This window comes from Lissotriton helveticus, chromosome 6 (genome assembly GCF_964261635.1).
Source record: "Lissotriton helveticus chromosome 6, aLisHel1.1, whole genome shotgun sequence".
NCBI lineage: Eukaryota > Metazoa > Chordata > Amphibia > Caudata > Salamandridae > Lissotriton > Lissotriton helveticus.
In genome coordinates this window covers 1,715,231,223-1,715,253,030 of record NC_136067.1, presented here as the reverse complement: position 1 = coordinate 1,715,253,030, position 21,808 = coordinate 1,715,231,223, and positions in this window count along the sequence as shown.

Below are 21,808 nucleotides of genomic sequence, written 5' to 3'. Positions count from 1 at the left end.
AGCAGAGCTTCATAACCTCGCATGTCAATTCTATCGAGTCCTAACACCTAGCCAGGTGCCAGGCTTCCTACGACCGTAGCCAGGAACAGGCAGATCGTGCCCACCAGGACTCGGTGGACAACACTAACATGTTGCGGGACATTGCGGGCTGCCTTGGCCAGATAGTGGACATCATGGGCCAACAGACAACAATGTGGAGGGAATGGATAGCCCGTAACAACGCCACCCCCCTCAACCAAGTGTCCAGACGCCACGGCCAGCAACACCACCGCCACCGCCACCGCCACCTGTGCCCCTGGCGACGGATGTGGCCCCTGAGCAACCTGCCCCCCCAGCTGACTCCGTTCCACCTCAAAGACGGAGGGGCCGCCCGAGGCTGGAAGTGGGTGAGAGCAGTGGGGGGGCACCATCCACACGCTGACAATGGGGCCGACAATGACTCTGACACTGCCTGAGCCAGCCATTCACCCTGGCAACTATCCTGTCCCACATAGCCAATCATTGCCACAGGTCTGCTGGACTAGCCTGACATCACCCAATGTGGTGTCAGCACGGACATTTCATCTGCCATTACCTTCAACTCACACTCCCCTACCCCACACTTACTTGTAAATATTCACCAGCACCAATGCACAACCTGTAAATAAATGCCACTTACAAACTCAATGATGTGTTGCCTCCATGTTTAATCACATGATTGCCTCAGAAACAGACGTAACCAGGTGCAGGGATCCAAGTCGTACATAATCATGCCGCTGCGGGAGTGACCTAGGGAAATTCAGAGACAGCAAACACACGTCAGGAAACATATTCACACCCATCACAACACACAGCACAGCAACATTCCACAAACCACACTCAACACAAAATAATTGGATGAGAGGACACACATCATGGAGACTTGCATGTCCAAATAAATGAACACACACCTATGCAACCATCACTTAGCAGAACACCCAGCTGATGCACACCACATCCACACAACACCAGCAAATATACATAAGGCATTGTCAACCGGCACAAGAGGTAGTTACTCACATTCAAGGGAAGTAGCGATCAATGAGCTGGCGCCTCTGGTCCACACCTTCCTCCTCACCACTATCCTCATCAGTCGACATGGGTGGGATGGGAGGCCGAGGAACTTGTTGGTCTTCAGGGTCCAAGAGCAGTTCAATGTCATTGCGCACGGCCATGTTGTGGCGCATGCAGCAGGCAATCACGATCCTGCATACTTTGCCTGGTGAGTAAGGCAGGGCCCCTCCGGTCTTATCCAGGCACCGAAACCTAGACTTTAGCAGTCCAAAAGTACGTTCCACCACTCTATGTGTCCTTCCATGTGCATCATTGTAGCGCATTTCACCCGCTGTAGTAGGATTACGTATGGGACTCAGGAGCCAGGGCCGGTTTGGGTACGCCGAGTCGCCTATGTAGGGGGATGACAGACACAAATATCACAACCAGAATTGGTGGGTACCCCATGCCACACAGAAATCACTAAAGTCCCCACAGCATACTCACCAACAAGCCACGCATGACCGGGACGCAGATTTGCCATCAGTTGGGGGACAATGCTGCTCCGCATGATGTGGGCTTCATGTGCGGAGCCTGGAAATCTTGCACACACATGGGAGATGATGTTGTCAGCCAGGCACACCACCTGCACGTTCAGCGTATGGAAGTGCTTCCGATTCCTATAAACCTGCACACGTGCCCATGGTGGAATGAGAGCGATATATGTGCCATCAATGGAACCCACTACGTGTGGTATCTGGCCCAGTGCATATAAGTCTGCTTTGACTGCTGGCAACTCTGCCGGCCGTGGGAAATGGATGTAGTCATCCTTGTACAGCATCATAGCTTTTAGAACATCCCGAAGTACCATGCTGAACATGGACTGTGACATCCCCCCGGCATGTCCAACTGTGTACTGAAAGGTGCCAGTAGCAAAAAAGTGTAGTGCCGCCATCACCTCTGCTGTGGGTGTAATGGAACCAGGATACGTCCTTCGTGGCTGCAGATGAGGAGACAATTGGGCAACAAGCTCCATCAATCTACGTCGATCTAGCCGGAATTTCCTGATCACCTCCTCGTCAACCATATCCTCCAGCACAGTGTATGGCCGATGCACATTTGGAGCCCTCCTGTGTGGGAGAGAGATGTAACTTGAGTCAACTTACAAACAACGCATAGGTGTGCAACTCCATCACATGTAAGCCAACATTAGCAAGAAGATAAATGTTGTGGACAATGGTCATATGTGTGACATCTCTGATAGTAACTACAATACGGAGTGCCCCATTAACAATGTGCAGCCACTAGCAACAGGAAGTGTGTCAACACGTACAACGCAACTTAGTCACATGTCAACATTACTGACAAGACGTGTGTCATGACCCTAATGTGTAGAAGCCACATCACAGACACACATGCAAGTGCATGCACACAAACGATAATGATACGCACACACCATGTCATCATGCAGCAATGCCAACACCAATAATGGTGAGCATACGGACATTACATGCATGGTGACACAACAGGCAACACACATACACTGAATGCATGTGTACCCCCACCATTGTAGTGACCTCACATGAACCACACACTGACAACAGATTCAGAATGTGGCGATACAGCGGTGATGTACTGTGTAGATGTGAAGAAGTAAAAACGTCTGTAGGGTCACACCCGACATCAACACATCGACATGCACATGTGTTGCACATTGTGTGCACCCCGATGGGCATAGTATGGACACACATGGAATAGTGCATGACAAATGAAGTTTCCCTATCACGCTCACAACCCTCATGACGCAACTGCAGACAATACACCACGGTGCAGCGTCTGAAAATATACAATCATTGGCGCCGCCATGGCGGTGCACGTCTTCCGCTATTTTCAAATGGGCATACGCGGGCCGCGTTCCCTATCCCCATTGTCTACATGTGCACGGACCGTCACGGTCACACTTCGGCAACCGCATGTGCAAGCTTCCGGGACGGATGCTTCTTTTGCAACAATGTTCTATCACTGGCGCCACCATGGCGGTGCACGTATTCGGCGGGGGAGGTGCAGGCCAACACACCCTTTAGATGTAGTCAATGGACATGGCAGTTCATGACCCCCCTTACAGTCACATTGCATCATCCACCGTATACCGGCCGGGCCGGCCCGGCCTAGGACCGCCGTGCTGGCCATGTCAACCACCGCCGTGCCAGGCCCGGCCTAGGACCGCCGTGCCGGCCATGTCAACCACCGCCGTGCCAGGCCCGGCCTAGGACCGCCGTGCCGGCCATGTCAGCCACCGACGGGTGTTCACTCGCCTGGCACGGCGGTGGTTGACAAGGCCGGTATACGGTGGATGATGCAATGTGACTGTAAGGAGGGGTCATGAACTGCCATGTCCATTGACTACATCTAAAGGGTGTGTTGGCCTGCACCTCCCCCGCCGAATACGTGCACCGCCATGGTGGCGCCAGTGATAGAACATTGTTGCAAAAGAAGCATCAGTCCCGGAAGCTTGCACATGCGTTTGCTGATGTGTGACCGTGACGGTCCCTGCACATGCAGCCAATGGGAAGAGGGAACGCTGGCCGCATATGGCCAATCGAAAGTAGCGGAAGCAGTGCACCGCAACTCCAGGGCCAGTCATTGGCCCTTTTACAAACACGCATCCAGGGCTGACCAATTGCTGGCGACGTATACCACTGACATGTGCTCAGGGCCCTATATATGTGTGATGTCAAAAAGCACACATCCTACCCTGGGAACCAGTGATGGCTGTTCACCTTGACCTGCTGCTGCTGAGCTGACCACCGACTGCTGCCTGTGACCATCACCTCGACCTGCTGCTGCTGAGCTGACCACCGACTGCTGCTCTAGTGCCATACTCCGTGATCTTGCCATGTCGAGAGTCAAAGAGATCCGGTCTCGTCCCTTCACCGCCGCGGAGCTTGATGTCCTTGTGGACGGTGTGCTCCGCAACTTTGGACGGCTCTACGGCGCACCCGGACAGGTGGTAAGTGCAGTGTGGGACATGTTGGTGTGCATGAGGTGGTCAATGACTCCTGGCTTCTGCAATCTCAGCTGTGTACTGTGGGCCCAACATATTTGTCGGAATGTGCATGGCTGCTGACAGATACGTGTTGCCCCTATCTGTGTGACAGGCAAACTGTCCACTGACTTGCACCCTTTTGTCTCCCATCATGGTAGGTCAAGCTGCACCTTCGCAAGGACGTGTGGAGGAGCATAGCACGTGATGTACGGGCATTGGGGGTGTGCAATAGACGACATACACACTGCCACAAACGTTGGGACGACATTTCCAGGCTGAGCAAGAATGTAGCAGAAGTGACACTGGGGATGATTCCAAGGACGCCACGTCTGGCCCGACGCTCCATGACCCCTCTCATGCACCGTATCATTGCTGTGACGCATCCTGACCTGTCCGAACGGCTGAGTGTGGATCAACAGCAAACTAGCGGTGAGCAGACTGTCTGTGTATGTTACTTGGGAGGGCAATGCATGTATTGGTGCCCAGACACAGTAGTGACTTCCGTGGTGTGTATGTATCGCTGCGATGCCATGTTGGTGCCATTGGGTGAGTGTAATTTGACATCCAGGTCCGGCATGTTGACACGCCACTTGCTTAGTAGTTGAGTGTTGGAGCACATGCCGTAGTGGTCCGTGGCCCCATGGCAAGACATGTGTGCAGATGTACATGCTCCTGCCCTGTCCGCATGCTGTACATGTGTCACGGCCAACAACGCTGATGTCATGTGAGGATGACTGGTAGAGGTGGGCCGTGTGCAGGATGGGTGCTAGAAGAACTTTGTCAGCAATGGAATTAGGGATTCCTTGTCCTTCTGTACGGGAGTGTGCCCATGACTTACACCTCTTTTCTGTGCATTTCAGCTTTGGCAGAGGGCACTCAGCCACAGAAGGCGGAGATGAGTGGAGGCAATGCATCCGGATCAGAATTCGCGCACACGCAGACTGACACAGAGGAGGGCAGCGCCGGAGAGGGGGGACAGGACCGTCCCTGAGGACTCGCATGTGGAGACACCATCGTCCTCATCTACCGAGAGTGTCGGTGAACCAGCACTGTTGTCACAGACTAGGAGTGGGAAATCAACACCTTCGGTCGGGACACAGCACACAGGGCCCACACTGCCGCCAACTGCACCATGTACTGTTCGTGCACGCAGGAGTAGGGGGAGCAGAGTGGCGTTCGGTGCAGGCACCGCTGCCCCTGCCACGGTGACCCAAAATGCACTTTGTGCTGAGGCTGTTGATCTGCTGCGACAGCTGTGTGTGGGGCAGACCAATATGACATATGCATTCTAAGACCATGATAGGAAGTTGGGGCAGGTGGTGGCATTCATGGAAGGGATGCATGGCGATCTTGCTGGTCTACACAGGACAGTTCAGTCATTGGCAAGCAGTGTGTCGTCTGCCATTGTACAGTGGCATGGACAGGGTGCTACTTCTGTTTTCCCATCTACACCACTGGATGTCTCGGGGGGGAGTGAATATTCTGACCAGGACTCTAATACAGGTTATTGCACTAGAAGCAGCGTCAGACAGCACGTCAGGGCACGGAGGGCACAGACAGCATCCCCTAGGTCAGCAAAATCTGTTCACAAAGACAACGTCAGATACACTGGAGTACACACACAGGATCCACAAGTGGTGTTGGTGGAAATGCCTTCACATGCTACACAGGCATTCCACACAAAAGGTACTCCCAAGGCAAGGGATACTCCCAAGTCCATGGACACTCCCTTGGACAAGGACAGTCAGAGGACAAAGGCACCTCAAAGGAGCAGGGACACTCCCAAGGACAAAGACAATACTAAGGAAGGGGCCACTCCCAAGGACAGGGACAAGGAAAGTCAAGAGACAAAGGCACCTCAAAAGAGCAGGGACACTCCCAAGGGCAGGCACACAACAGAGGAAGGGCCATCTCCCAAGGGCAGGGACAAGGACAGTCAAAAGACAAAGGCACCTCAAAAGAGCAGGGACACTCCCAAGGGCAGGCACACAACAGAGCAAGGGCCATCTCCCAAGGGCAGGGACAAGGACAGTCAAAAGACAATGGCACCTCCAAAGAGCAGGGAGAGTCCCAAGGGCAGGCACACAACAGAGCAAGGGCCTTCTCCCAAGGGCAGGGACACACACAGGGAGAAGGTGTCTTCTGGAGACAGGTACACCACAGACGACAAGTCTGCTGCCAGGAACAGGGCACCGTCCAGGGCACAGGGAAAGTCCAGAGCCAACACTCCTCCTACGGATAAGGCACATCCTAGGGACAGGGCTTCTCCCATGGACACTGGCGCAATCAAGGACAGGCATACATCACCCCTGGCTGCACTGAGGCTGATGTTGTCGAAGGAACGGAAAACAGATGTCTCCGCGGCGGAGTCCCCCCATACCTCCACTCCCATCCAGGCCCGTCAGAAGCAGAGGAGGGAGTCCCCTGTTGTTGCATCCCCCATTACACATGATTCTGAGTCCAGGCGGCAGGCACACAGCAAACGACAAGCAGGCTCCAGCATGTCCCCAGAAAGCCGACCCCCTGCAGGAGATGCTCCACCTATGGTGGGTGATAATTCTTTAGAGTCCCCACCACTTGCCAGTCCTGTCCTGTCCAGGGTGCACTCACATATCCCTAAGAAACGCAGACACACACCATTGACACCTGCCCACCCCGATGTCGCTCAAGTACAGCTATCCCCAGCTCCCAGGGCCACCCTGCCTCCTGGCCCATACAGCCCTGTGGCTCATCATTTCTGTGGTCCCAGTGGCGCTGGTGCAGTAGACTCTCATGTATCAGATAGTGGCACTGTGTCTGTTGTTTGCTGTCATGCATCATGTAGTAGCACAGTCTCAGTTGTGCCCTCTCCTGTTTCAGGTGTTGGCAGTGTATCTGGGTCTATGGCTCATGTGTCAGTCAGTAGATCTGTGGCTGTGTCTCACACTCCTGTGTCTGGTGCTGGCAGTGTGTCTGGGTCTGTGGCTCACGTGTCAGTCACTACATCTGTGGCTGTGTCTCACATTCCTGTTTCTGGTGCTGGCAGTGTGTCTGGGTCTGTGGCCCATGTATCTGTCACTCGGGCTTTGGCTGTGTCTCACATTCCTGTTTCTGGTGCTGGCAGTGTGTCTGGGTCTGTGGCCCATGTGTCAGTCACTCGGGCTCTGGCTGTGTCTCACACTCCTGTTTCTGGTGCTAGCAGTGTGTCTGGGTCTGTGGCCCATGTGTCTGTCACTCGGGCTGTGGCTGTGTCTCACATTCCTGTTTCTGGTGCTGGCAGTGTGTCTGGGTCTGTGGCCCATGTGTCAGTCACTCGGGCTATAGCTGTGTCTCACACTCCTGTTTCTGGTGCTGGCAGTGTGTCCGAGGCAGGTAGTTCACGCAGTCCACCTGATTCTGTGATGTGAGGTGCTGTTCACTTCAGTCACATGTTATTGCACATGGTGTGTACATTGTCCATTGAGAACAGCCTTGCACTGTTGTGGTCCTTGGGACGGGTTGCTTGGAACACGTACTTGTGCTGCCTCTGATGGACATGTTCAGTGCAATGGTCTGTTGATGCACTTAGCCCCTCTCACGTGCTGCCTCTGATGTACCTGCTCTGTTGTCCACAATGCCCTGTTGATGCTCTGATACTGCATTCTGCCCTCTCACGTGCTGCCTCTGATGGACCTGTCGAGTGCAATGGACTGTTGATGCACTTAGCCCCTCTCAGGTGCTGCCTCTGATGTACCTGCTCTGTTGGGCACATTGCCCTGTTGATGCTCTGATACTGCATTCTGCCCTCTGATGTGCTGCCAATGATGTACCTGCTCTGTTGTCCACATTGCCCTGTTGATGCTCTGATACTGCATTCTGCCCTCTCACGTGCTGCCTCTGATGGACCTGTCCAGTGCAATGGACTGTTGATACACTTAGCCCCTCTCACGTGCTGCCTCTGATGTACCTGCTCTGTTGGCCACAATGCCCTGTTGATGCTCTGATACTGCATTCTGCCCTCTGATGTGCTGACTCTGATGTACCTGCTCTGTTGGCCACAATGCCCTGTTGATGCTCTGATACTGCATTCTGCCCTCTGATGTGCTGACTCTGATGTACCTGCTCTGTTGTCCACAATGCACTGTTGCTGTTCTGATACTGCATTCTGCCCTCTGATGTGCTGCCAATGATGTACCTGCTCTGTTGTCCACATTGCCCTGTTGATGCTCTGATACTGCATTCTGCCCTCTCACGTGCTGCCTCTGATGGACCTGTCCAGTGCAATGGACTGTTGATGCACTTAGCCCCTCTCACGTGCTGACTCTGATGGACATGTTCAGTGCAATGGACTGTTGATGCACTTAGCCCCTCTCACGTGTTGCCTCTGATGTACATGCTCTGTTGGCCACAATGCCCTGTTGATGCTCTGATACTGCATTCTGCCCTCTGATGTGCTGCCATGATGTACCTGCTCTGTTGTCCACATTGCCCTGTTGATGCTCTGATACTGCATTCTGCCCTCTGATGTGCTGCCAATGATGTACCTGCTCTGTTGTCCACATTGCCCTGTTGATGCTCTGATACTGCATTCTGCCCTCTCGTTTACTGCCTCTGATGTACCTGCTCTGTTGGGCACAATGCCCTGTTGATGCTCTGATACTGCATTCTGCCCTCTGATGTGCTGCCAATGATGTACCTGCTCTGTTGTCCACATTGCCCTGTTGATGCTCTGATACTGCATTCTGCCCTCTGATGTGCTGCCAATGATGTACCTGCTCTGTTGTCCACATTGCCCTGTTGATGCTCTGATACTGCATTCTGCCCCCTCACGTGCTGCCTCTGATGGACCTGTCCAGTGCAATGGACTGTTGATGCACTTAGCCCCTCTCACGTGCTGCCTCTGATGTACCTGCTCTGTTGGCCACAATGCCCTGTTGATGCTCTGATACTGCATTCTGCCCTCTCACGTGCTGCCTCTGATGGACCTGTCCAGTGCAATGGACTGTTGATGCACTTAGCCCCTCTCACGTGCTGACTCTGATGGACATGTTCAGTGCAATGGACTGTTGATGCACTTAGCCCCTCTCACGTGCTGCCTCTGATGGACCTGTCCAGTGCAATGGACTGTTGATGCACTTAGCCCCTCTCACGTGCTGCCTCTGATGTACCTGCTCTGTTGGCCACAATGCCCTGTTGATGCTCTGATACTGCATTCTGCCCTCTGATGTGCTGCCAATGATGTACCTGCTCTGTTGTCCACAATGCACTGTTGCTGTTCTGATACTGCATTCTGCCCTCTCGTTTACTGCCTCTGATGTACCTGCTCTGTTGGGCACAATGCCCTGTTGATGCTCTGATACTGCATTCTGCCCTCTGATGTGCTGCCAATGATGTACCTGCTCTGTTGTCCACATTGCCCTGTTGATGCTCTGATACTGCATTCTGCCCTCTGATGTGCTGCCAATGATGTACCTGCTCTATTGTCCACATTGCTCTGTTGATGCTCTGATACTGCATTCTGCCCCCTCACGTGCTGCCTCTGATGGACCTGTCCAGTGCAATGGACTGTTGATGCACTTAGCCCCTCTCACGTGCTGCCTCTGATGTACCTGCTCTGTTGGCCACAATGCCCTGTTGATGCTCTGATACTGCATTCTGCCCTCTCACGTGCTGCCTCTGATGGACCTGTCCAGTGCAATGGACTGTTGATGCACTTAGCCCCTCTCACGTGCTGCCTCTGATGTACCTGCTCTGTTGGCCACAATGCCCTGTTGATGCTCTGATACTGCATTCTGCCCTCTGATGTGCTGCCAATGATGTACCTGCTCTGTTGTCCACATTGCCCTGTTGATGCTCTGATACTGCATTCTGCCCTCTGATGTGCTGCCAATGATGTACCTGCTCTGTTGTCCACATTGCCCTGTTGATACTCTGATACTGCATTCTGCCCTCTCACGTGCTGCCTCTGATGGACCTGTCCAGTGCAATGGACTGTTGATGCACTTAGCCCCTCTCACGTGCTGCCTCTGATGTACCTGCTCTGTTGGCCACAATGCCCTGTTGATGCTCTGATACTGCATTCTGCCCTCTCACGTGCTGCCTCTGATGGACCTGTCCAGTGCAATGGACTGTTGATGCACTTAGCCCCTCTCACGTGCTGCCTCTGATGTACCTGCTCTGTTGGCCACAACGCCCTGTTGATGCTCTGATACTGCATTCTGCCCTCTCACGTGCTGCCTCTGATGGACCTGTCCAGTGCAATGGACCGTTGATGCACTTAGCCCCTCTCACGTGCTGCCTCTGATGTACCTGCTCTGTTGGCCACAATGCCCTGTTGATGCTCTGATACTGCATTCTGCCCTCTCACGTGTTGCCTCTGATGGACCTGTCCAGTGCAATGGACTGTTGATGCACTTAGCCCCTCTCACGTGCTGCCTCTGATGTACCTGCTCTGTTGGCCACAATGCCCTGTTGATGCTCTGATACTGCATTCTGCCCTCTCACGTGCTGCCTCTGATGGACCTGTCCAGTGCAATGGACTGTTGATGCACTTAGCCCCTCTCATGTGCTGCCTCTGATGTACCTGCTCTGTTGGCCACAATGCCCTGTTGATGCTCTGATACTGCATTCTGCCCTCTGATGTGCTGACTCTGATGTACCTGCTCTGTTGTCCACAATGCACTGTTTATGCTCTGATACTGCATTCTGCCCTCTGATGTGCTGACTCTGATGTACCTGCTCTGTTGTCCACAATGCACTGTTGATGCTCTGATACTGCATTCTGCCCTCTTATGTGCTGACTCTGATGTTCATGCTCTGGTGCCCACTTTGCCCATGCTCACGCATACACTGTGATTATACCCCTATTATGTGTAATAAAGGTAGTCAATCATGTGTCGTGGTTTGTCGTAGTCATTCCTGCTTGTGTACTACAATTGTGTATTTGTATTTGCTTGTGATCAGTGGTTTCGGTAACATGACACTCCCCCTCCCAACGTCACGACCCTTGCAGGTATTCCCCTCCAGACAGCGATTGGTTTGTGCCTTACCTGCGTCGTCGTCGATAGTGGGCCAAGACTTGGACGTGGTGGATCGCGAAGAGCATCGGGAAAGCGTGTAGCGCTGGGTCCATGGTGGCGAGCAGCTTGCGGTGGGTATCTCTGCTATGTATGGTATCTTCGCTGTGGGGAATCCGCCGTGTTCAGACAGGTTGTTTTTCCGCAGCGGTTTTATGTGTATTTTCCGCCATCTTGATTTGGGGGACGGTCGTAGACGTCAGTTCGTACGGCGGAGTCTCTGGATTGGTTACGTCCACCGCGTGGTCGGGTGTAGTTGGCCGGCGGTGCGTGCTCTTCCGTCGCGGATGGATTTTTGACACTCTTTCCTATCCTGATATGGCGGGCGGAGAGTCCGCGGCAGGCGGGCACGGAAAAGGCATTTTCCGCTTACTCCAGGGCTGCGGACGCACTTCCGTCCGCCATCCTAATGAGCCCCCAAGTTTGCAAAATTTAAATTTGTTTGCATATATTGCAACAAATCAATTTCATATGGTGAGCAAAGCATCACTTTACTCAATCGAGCTGCAGACAACCATCAGTGAAGCAAGCAACTTTAATTTTTTTCTATTTTTTTTGCTCCAGTTGAGCTGTTTGCAATTCCCTGTGTTTTGTTTGACCCCAGAAAAACTACAAAAAAAATATACAATTGTTCAGAAAAGCCAAAAGAAGTAAAAAATGTTCAAAAAAACAATAAAAAAAATATAAAACAACAAAAAGAATAAAAAAAACAGTTCTTTTCAGAACTACCTCCAATTTATATAAATATGCTACATTTTTAAAAAACTCTGTCTTTCTTTTTTTCTCCAGGGTACGCGTACCGGTACGTGTACCGGTACGTGTACCGGGGCGCGCACCCCCTCAAAAAAAATATAATAATAATGAGTGTGTGTGTGTGTAGTGTGTGTGTGTGGGGGGGTGGGTGTGGGGTGTGTGTGTGGGGGGTATGTGTGTGGGGTGTCTGTGTAGGATGTGTGGTTGTGTGTGTGGGGTGTGTGTGTTGGTGTGTGTGTGTGTGTGTGTGTGTGTGTGAGGTGTGTGTGTGTGTGTGTGTGTGTGTGTGTGTGTGGGGTGTGTGTCAGAGGTGTGTGTGTGTGGGGGGGTGAGGTGTGTGTGGGGGATGTGTGGAGTGTGTCTGTGAGGTGTGTGTGTGTGTGGGGGGGAGTGCGGTGTGTGTGGGTGGGGGTGTGTGGGGTGTGTGGGTGTAGGTGGGAGTGTGGGTGTGTAAGATGTGTGTGTGGGGTGTTTGGGTGTGGGTGGAGGTGTGGGTGTGTGAGGTATGTGTGGGGGGTGTGTGGGTGTGGGGGGTATGTGTGTGGGGTGTGTGTGTGTGTGTGGGATGTGTGGGGGTGTGTGTGAGTAGTGTGTGTGTGGGTGTGTGTGGGAGGTGTGTGTGTGGTGTGTGTGTGGGGTGTGTGTCAGAGGTGTGTGTGTGGGGGGGTGGGGGTGAGGTGTGTGTGTAGGAGTGAAGTAAATGATTAAGGGAAAGAGAATGAGTGAGGGAGCAAAGGAAGGGAACAGAGGGTAAGGGAAGTAAAGAAGGGGGACTGAAAGAAGTTGAATGTGGGAGGGCAGTTATGGAAAGGGGAGTAAACATGGAGGATAATAATAAGTGAGGGAAGCAGAGTAAAGAAACAGGAGTGAGGTAGGGTGAGAAAATAGTAGTGAGGTTAAAGCAAAGGGTGATGACAAACTACATTTTTTTAGTCACACTTACCATATAATTAATGTAACTTTAATTACATTTTTTTACTAAACTTTGTATCTGTGAAAGAGAGAAGAAAAATAAGTTATAATTAGTAAAATATGTATTTTAAAATAAAAGATACAAATGAAGAGGTTAAAATTCATAACAGTGTATTTAGAAATAAAGTAAGAGTGAAGGACACAGAAAGGGAAATAAAGTAAGGTAGAAGGACAAAAAACAGGGAAAAAGAAATAGAAGGAGAGCAAATTACTAAGAGAAAGACATATAGATTCACTGACAGAGAGGAAGAGAAGAAGAGAGAAATGAACTGAAGGTAAGAAAGATACTAAAAGAATGTGAGTTAGCAAAACTAAATCAGGAAACAGGATTAAGTAAAAAGATAATGACTGAGAGGGAAAGGAGTCTAATTAAGGATGCATTTAGAAGAATGAGGAATGGAAGATAACTGAGAGTAAGTGAAGGAGAGTCATAGAGTGAAGGGATGAACGGAGAGAGGATAATATAGAAGGATTGAGGGAAAAGGAGTGAGGAAGTTAGTAGACAGAGAGACTAAGAGAAAGACTGAGTGAAGTGGAGTACAATGAGTGAGGAAAGGAAATGAGTAAGGGAGCAAAAAAAGGAAAAGAGAGGAGAAGAGGACTAAAACAGTGGTACTGAGAGAAAGTGATTCGGTGATGAAAGTAAAGAGAAGGACACTGAAAGATAGGAAATGAGGGGTAGTAATGGAACCAGAGAAAAAGAAATGGGATGAAGAACGATGAGAGAGGAGCAGTGAAGTTGTTGTAAGAGAAATGATAGAAGGTAGATAAACACAAATGAACATAACACAAGGAGAGTGAGGGACTGAGGACATAGAGGTAGTGAACGGAACATAGAGAGAAGAGGTAAAAAAAGGAGCAAACAAAGATAAGCGAGGGAGAGTGGGTGAGTTATAGTGATAAAGTGCAACAATACTGGTGAGTGAGTAAAGAGGAATTACTAAAAGAGCAAAGGAGGAAAAGACGGAAAAGGGAAGTAAAGCAGAGAGACTGAAAGCTGAAAAGTGGTGCATGGGAGAGAGGGGATGCAGACAGTTGAAATGAAAATGAGGGGTTGTGAAAGAAGTGCAGTAAACGAATGGGTGTGAAACAGAGTGAGAGAAAGGCAGTGTGAGTGAGTAAAGAGAGCTGAAAGAGAGAGGAAAAAGGAAAGTGAGTGTGAGACAATGGGAATACAATATAAATTACACAATACAAACTGTAGAATAATTTAAAAACATGTTAGATAGTTTATTTTTGCTATTCTCAGAACATAATGAATTTCACTAAAAACAGTGAGTTCAAACTATTCATCATATGACAGCGGGAAAAAAAACACAATCAAAAAGATTGTGTTTAAAAAAAACATTTAAACTTACAAATCACATATGTACACTAATCTTTGATTCACTTACTTTTCCTTTAGGCCAAATAGTACATCATGAAGGTCCTTTACGTTGGAAGGTACTCTGCTGTTCTCTAAAAATTCCATTTCATCGACTCTCTAGAAAAAAAGCTCCAAGAACATCTGAAATATGTTTCAATGTTTTCATATACTCCTTCTGTTCAGTCATGACTCTTTGCTCATTCCTTCACCTTTCCTTAAGGCCAAATAGTGTCAGATGTATCAGTATATTTTCAAATTACTTAAAACACACTCTAAAAGTACGTTCTGAAAGAAAGGCTCAAACAACATTTTCACAATATTTAAATATTCATAATTCCATCTCTGGCTCTCTCATGGTGGACATTTCCTATAATACTGATATCACTTACTATGCGATCCACTTACCATACCTTTATGAGAACTATAATTTTTATATTATCTTCATCACTGTTACTCACAATATAATTTTAAACAGCAAACTAACTTTTATTAACTGCTCCCGTCTTCATAGGGCAATTACCTTTACTTAAATTTTGGTTCTAAAAACACTAGGTATGAATTTTTTAAGTCAAAAGGCAAACATTGTTTGAAAGTCAAATGAGTGTCATTACACATAGTTTAACCTTTTTCGACTTTTTAAATAGCATGTGTAATGCCCTGATGTTGTTGAAGGACCGTCATGATAAATAATAGCTACAGTTGCAAAAGTTCTTCCTGATATTGATAACTGAGAAGCCATGACATTTTTAATAGAAGTTGAGAATTTACTTCCATCAGGTCTACATCGTTGGAACATTAAAATGACATATTTACCATAAGTTTGTAAAAATAATGTGGACAGCATTGCATACTTACATTGGGTACACACCATATTGTGATCAGCTGCTTTAACTAGATTATTAAAAGGCACTGATTTGCAGTCTGGTAAAGTCAAATATATAAATCTTTCAGTGTCTATTCTAGTACTACTTGATAAACTACAGTTGTCGCAGTCATGCTGCCATTGATAAGAAAGGCTAAAAAGATTTTTTATATCTACACCTTCATCTTCCAATACATCAAACATATACATTAAAAATTCCTGACAATCCTGCTGAATATTCTGTGAAAATTGATTTTGTCCAGAACACATGTCTAGAAGATTTCGAATTTCTGAAACACTTTCTATTTTTGCTCTATCACTGCTACATTTCTCAAACACAGAATTCAATAAACAGCAGAATGTTTGATCCCGATTTTCAACAATCTGTTCTTGTACATTTTGAAGAAAAAAAACAACATTAAGCACTACATTAGCATAGCAGTTGACACCAGAACTGTTTTCAAACTGAAATGCAACAACATCTTCAACAGAATCCTTTTTCTTTCTGCTTACAATTACAGTTTCATCTACTTTTTGTCTTTTAGCTACTACCTCACTGCAATTATTCTCATTTCTTCTTTTTCGGCCTACCACACGTTTTTCAAACAGAGGATATTGAGGCAAATGTGGAGCATACTCTCTTCTTAAACTATTGTATTCTTTAACACAATCTAGATCAGCACAAATCTTTGTTTCATCACACTCAATCAAGTACAATCCTGATAAAGTTCTGACTCGTGATAATGCCACATATGCCATACCCTCTTTAAACACAGAACTTCCAATGTTCGCCAAAGCACTATCTACACTTAAACCTTGCGATTTATGAATTGTCACCGCATATGGCAAACGAACCGGAAACTGTTTTCGGCGAACATATAAGTCTTTCACAAGCAAAAATCTAGCTGAACAACGACAAATTTGTTGTATTTCGTCAATGCCATCAAATTTAATTTTTAATATTTCAATTCCATCTCTATTTTTGTAATTCACAAAATCAACAACATGACCCATTGCTCCATTTACCAGACCTCTTTCAACATTTAAATTCCTTCTCAAAATGATACGACAATTTAAACACACATTCAGAGTCTTTTCAAAACCAGCAGTTTTAGATATACTCTTCTCTAATGAATCCAATTTTGATTTCAAATTTTCAGACAAAATAATTGTTGCTCCCATATGCTCTATTTTATCTATAGCTTCCAGTTTCACAATCTCTTCATTTTCTAACTTTAACATTTTGTGGTTGAAGATGGAACATTCTTGCAGAGTTGGCATCAAGCATATCCCAGATTTGTTCTCAGTAATTTTCTTAAAAATATTCTCTGGAAGAATGTTTTCATTTGGATACAAATTTGAAATTAATCGTGCATGTAAAGCTTCTTTCCCATGCTCACTTACTTTTCCGATTCTTACATCTTGTAGAATATTTTTATAATCTTCATCCTTTGCCTGTCGCATATTTTGAAGTAGTTCTGCATATTTGAAATTTAACCATATATTAACGTTTCCAATGCTTCCTAGGCACTTCCTGGTATCTTCATGCGTGACCATTTTAAACACTGGTTGTCCTTTCACTGGAGTCAACTGCAGTAGATCTCCAAAAACAATAATGTGTTTTCCTCCGAATAAGACATCATAGTCTGTTCTAAGAATGTCTTGCATTCTCAAATGCACAAAAGCAAGCATTAGATTTGAGACCATGCTTACCTCATCAATGATAAGAAGTTTCATTTTCTTCAGGACTCTGGAAACTTCAGAACAAGCATCTCCAGATAGCTTGTGGTATTGTAATTTGTTATCATGCTTGACTGGTAGCATCAGTAAACGATGTAAAGTAATCCCTTTAATGTTATGTGCTGCCAGCCCAGTTGGAGCGGAAACAACACAAGACAGCGGTGATTCAGTCCTTTTCTGCAGATAAGTTGCAATTGCTTTAATCAGAAAACTTTTTCCAGTTCCCGCTTCTCCACTCACATACAGTCGAACAGGCTTAAATGATGTACATGAGCACTCTTTTTTCTCATGACTGAATCCATGTTCAACCTGTTCTGTGACTTCGTCATATATCTGTTTCTGCTCAATGTTTAGTTGTTTCACCAAATCTTCTAAGTTCTCTACATCATCTTCAGCTTGTTCCATAGCTCTTTCCACCTCATCAATGGCAGTGGCGGCCTCATTTTGAATAATTGGTCCTCCTAGTGGATCCTCACTCAATGAAGTAGAACTCTGACTGTCTTGAGAACTGTCTCTCGCAATCTCTGCAGCAATTGTTGCTTCTTGCTCTATTTCTTCGTTCAACATTTGCAGATAATTTGGAAAAACAGGACATTCTATGGTATCCTTGGTTGCATTAAAAGAGTCTTCGTAACAGAGAAAATCTCCAAGTAGTTCCTCTTCTGTACGCCATGGTTTAAAGAGTTGCAAAAGAGCCAAATAGTAAAATTCCCTTTTGTCTGGATTTTCGCAACTCAATTTTCGATGATTAATCAAATGACCTTTTCTCTGTTTCACTAGACATCCTTCACATGCAATGACAGCATATATTCCATTATTGATATCTTCTCTGATGTTCCTCTTATAAATATATCTTTGCAGAACTTCATAGAGACAAGCGTTCTCAAGGTAAGGACTTCTATTTGGATACTATGTATCCAACATGTTTGTCTTCAAAATATCTGTACTTTCTGGTTCTTTCTCCGCCAAATACTCTATTTCTTGTACAGATTTCAAAACTCGGTTTCGTGTTGCAGCAAGACCTAGACTCACCCAAATGATGGTTCTAGATTTGGCATATAGACTTGCTGATGACAATCGATCAGAACATTTATATGCTCCAATTTCTCGATGTGACAACATCTTCAGACTGTAACTGTATAATTTCTTGCTTAGACTCTTTTCATGTGAAATATCCTCCCACATTTCCATCAGTTCTGTCTTTTCTTTTTTTGTGATGTAAGACGTCACATATCGAGCCACAGCAATAGAGTTGTCAGCAACGAATTGAATATCCATGTTAGAATTCCACATGGACAAAATCACTGGGTTGTAGTCGTTGATGTACTTGGATTCTTCGTTTCTTTTTAAATTGTATGTATTTTTGGGTGATTTCCTCGTCACAGTATGTCGTAAAGAAGACATCAAATTATTTACTCTTCCTTTAGAAATCACTGGTCGTGGAAAGCTGAAACGACATTTTGTGTAGAACTTTTCCTTGTTTTTGAATTTTCGACGACAATACTTCCCACAACGATGGGATTGAAAGCGTAAAACTTGTTGCCTTAAACTGTTTTCCTCGGTAGTTTTTGGAACAGCACATGTTGAATACTCTTCAATGAAACTCATCACTGTTTCATCCGAATCTGTTCCAAATTTGGGTGCATCTTTAATCCACAACAACATATGTATGTGAGGAGCACCTCTCGCTTGATACTCCTTTCTCAAAAAGAAATCCAAAGCCTCTGCAAGGGGAGGATTTTTTTTGTTGGTAATGAAAGACATCATAGCTTCAAATCTATGATTAAAATATCTGCATACATTCACTGGATCCAAAGAACACAGTTCTCCAGGTGTTTTGAATTCTATATTTTGTAAATTTGCATTTGCCTCGCGTATAAATTGAAGTAAGTCGTCCCATGCATACTCGGCACAGCTAAGAGTGAGGAACCATGTAGGAGTTCCTAAGTTTCTTAGCATACATTTCAATTCCCCATGATGACGGTACCAATACTTGTTTATACCACGCTGACATGCCATGAGATTGATTAGATGAGATTCCAAAATATTATCTTGCAGATTGATTTTCTCCATAAAGTCCCTCGCCGAAACATTTTGCAGATGTGCTCCACTTTTCAGTATATGATTTACTGCATAAGAAAGCCCAGACAAGTCACTTTCATACAGTAGATGAAACAAATATGGAATACAAATACAACGTTGCCTTTTTGACTTTCCTAACATCCACTAAATCTTGCCAGATTTTCTTACTCTTTGTCGGAACCCCATTAACTAGAATAACCAGAGGTTCCTCTTCCACTTTCTCTACACCAATTGTATCAATGTTTTTCTTGAAATCTAGAGGCAAATAAACAACTCTTCCCTTTAATCCTCTCTGTAAATCTGAAGGAGGCAATTTCCCTATCTTAGGCTCCATGCGAACAATTGCCTGAAAAGGATGGACACATTGAATCAAAATAGACTCATATGTATTTAAATCCATCAATTCAGGAGGAATGTCTACCAACTCAAGATTATTATGAACAGCTCTAGCAGGCATTCTGTTTTGATTTAATTTATTATAACAATATTTACAAATACGATGATCAGAACTCAAATCAAAAGAATTCTCCACCCACAAATAAGTTGCAAAATCCTTCCACTCATAATTATTCATCTTTTCACTTTTTACATATAAATTAACCCTGGGCGTAGTGGGGCGTAGTGGGGCTCCGCGGAGCTACGCGGAGAGGGCGAGAAGCTACGCCCACTCCCGCACTCCGCGTAGCCCCACTACGCACCTCCCTCCCGCTCTCCCCTACATACTTTATTTAAGCATTTACACGGGTTAAAACAAGTTAAAAGCACTTACCTTGTCCGGGGCTCGTCCGGGTCTTCATCTTTGAATAGCGTCCTTTGCCTGGATACCAATGCGCATGCGCGGGCGGCCGCGCATGCGCATTTCTCCCGAGAAATGCGCATGCGCGGCCGCCCGCGCATGCGCATTGGTATCCAGGCAAAGGACGCTATTCAAAGATGAAGACCCGGACGAGCCCCGGACAAGGTAAGTGCTTTTAACTTGTTTTTATCCGTGTAAATGTTTAAATAAAGTATCTAGTGGAGGGCGGGAGGGAGGCGGGTGGCGGCCGACTCGGCTACGCTCACGGAGTGGGCGTAGTGTTGCCGGCTACGCTGTCTACGCAAAATGCGTAGAAGGCAACACTACGCCTACTCCGTGGGCGTAGCCGATTCGGACGCCCACCCTTAATATAAATCAACGAATCTAGTTTGCTGCTTATAATGAGTTCGTCGACAACACACACAAGTAAAATTAGGCCTTTCACTTGATTTCACCTTAAACCTGGTAATTTCCTTGTCAAACTTTTCTGTACTTGAAATCTGTACATTGTCTTCCACATTACCTTGTATTACTGTGTCAATTTCTACACTGTCCTCTTTTTCACAAAAATAACAAATCTCAATTTCTTCACAAATCTTCTTCACATCTAATTCAGTTCCATGCAAAAGAGCACTATTTAACTGTTTAAGCTTAAGTGCTGGACTTTTTGCATAATACAACCTTCTCACTAATTTCCTCATTTTGTTATGATGCACTGCTAACATCCTAAAATGATGAAAAACACTCTGACAGACTTTTTTAGAAAGACAAGCCAGTGAATGCCCTTGCAAACCTGTGTTTTCTCTCACTCTGCAAGGATCTAAGTCTTGCAACATCTTCATTTTCTGTTTTAGACTTTTCTTACTATATGTACGTAAGAAATTACGAAGCACATCGATTGAATCCTGTCGCACACTACAAATACTACTACACTTCCAAGTGTACACTGAACCCTTAGTACGTCTCCCTAAAACTTCATCAGCTAACACCTCTTCTGCTTCTCTAGGCACAAGTTTCTCTTTTTCAATCGGACAACCGTCTTTCACCTCTTATGCTCGACCACTGGTGTCAACTGCATGCACCAAATCATTCTCCTGGAAGTAACTCTCCTCATTAAAAAATGGCTCACAACTTGAACTATGCATCCATTCTCTAGAAACAACTTTACAAAAATGAGTCCGAGTAATTACTCTTTTGCATCTACTCTTTGATTTGAAAACATCAATTGTCTTGTTAAGTGTCCTAATTCTATTGATTACTAAAATAAATAATTTTTTCTTAACTTCAAAAGCCTGATCAACAATCTTCTCTACACTTTTCTTTTTCTTATAAAAAGCAGCTCTCTGTTTACCTCTCTTAATATTTTTTAACAAATTTAAAACCACCCTATTGTGAAACATTTGTTTCCGAAAGTCCCTAAATTGATTTTGCCTTCTATTCCTATACATATTATTGTCTCCTGCTGCAGTAGTAACATTTTTTGGGGATCTCTCCTTCCTCTTCAAATTTGCTCTCTCCTTCTGTACATTCACATGTATATTATCATTTTTTTTGGATCTGCATATGTTCAGAAAAAAAGACTTAGTTGTCTTACCAGGAGCTTTTTTCGCGTTTTTTGAAGTATTTGTTGTAGGAGACTGCTTTAATTCCGTTGCTGTTTTTGATTTTTTCCGCTTAGCATCTTTCCGTCTCCTCTGCCTTGAGGGCATATTTCCTTACTATTGAAATCTTGATTTCAATCTGTCGTAAACAAATAAAAAAAGAACTCATTATAGACCACTATTACCAAACAACAAAGCAATGACAATAAGCAAACAATATAAACACTATAATGCTTATACATATGACCTTATCTCTGTTTTTTGAAAGTTATTCTAAAAAAAGATTTCGGGCACATGAATTGGTTTTACATTATTGACAAGAATTAGATAGTATCTGCATGATTAAAAAAATATATTTGCACATTTCACAATCATATCACCTGTGTTTCCTCAGATTAGTAAGCAGATTGTACACATGACGTAAGGCCTGTCCTGGGGAGCATAGGTGGTGAGACCGGTGTCTAAGAGTGCACTGGACTGGACTTCATGAAGCCTATCCCCCACTACACTCTTAGACACAGCCCTCACCTTCTTTCCACCCCTGG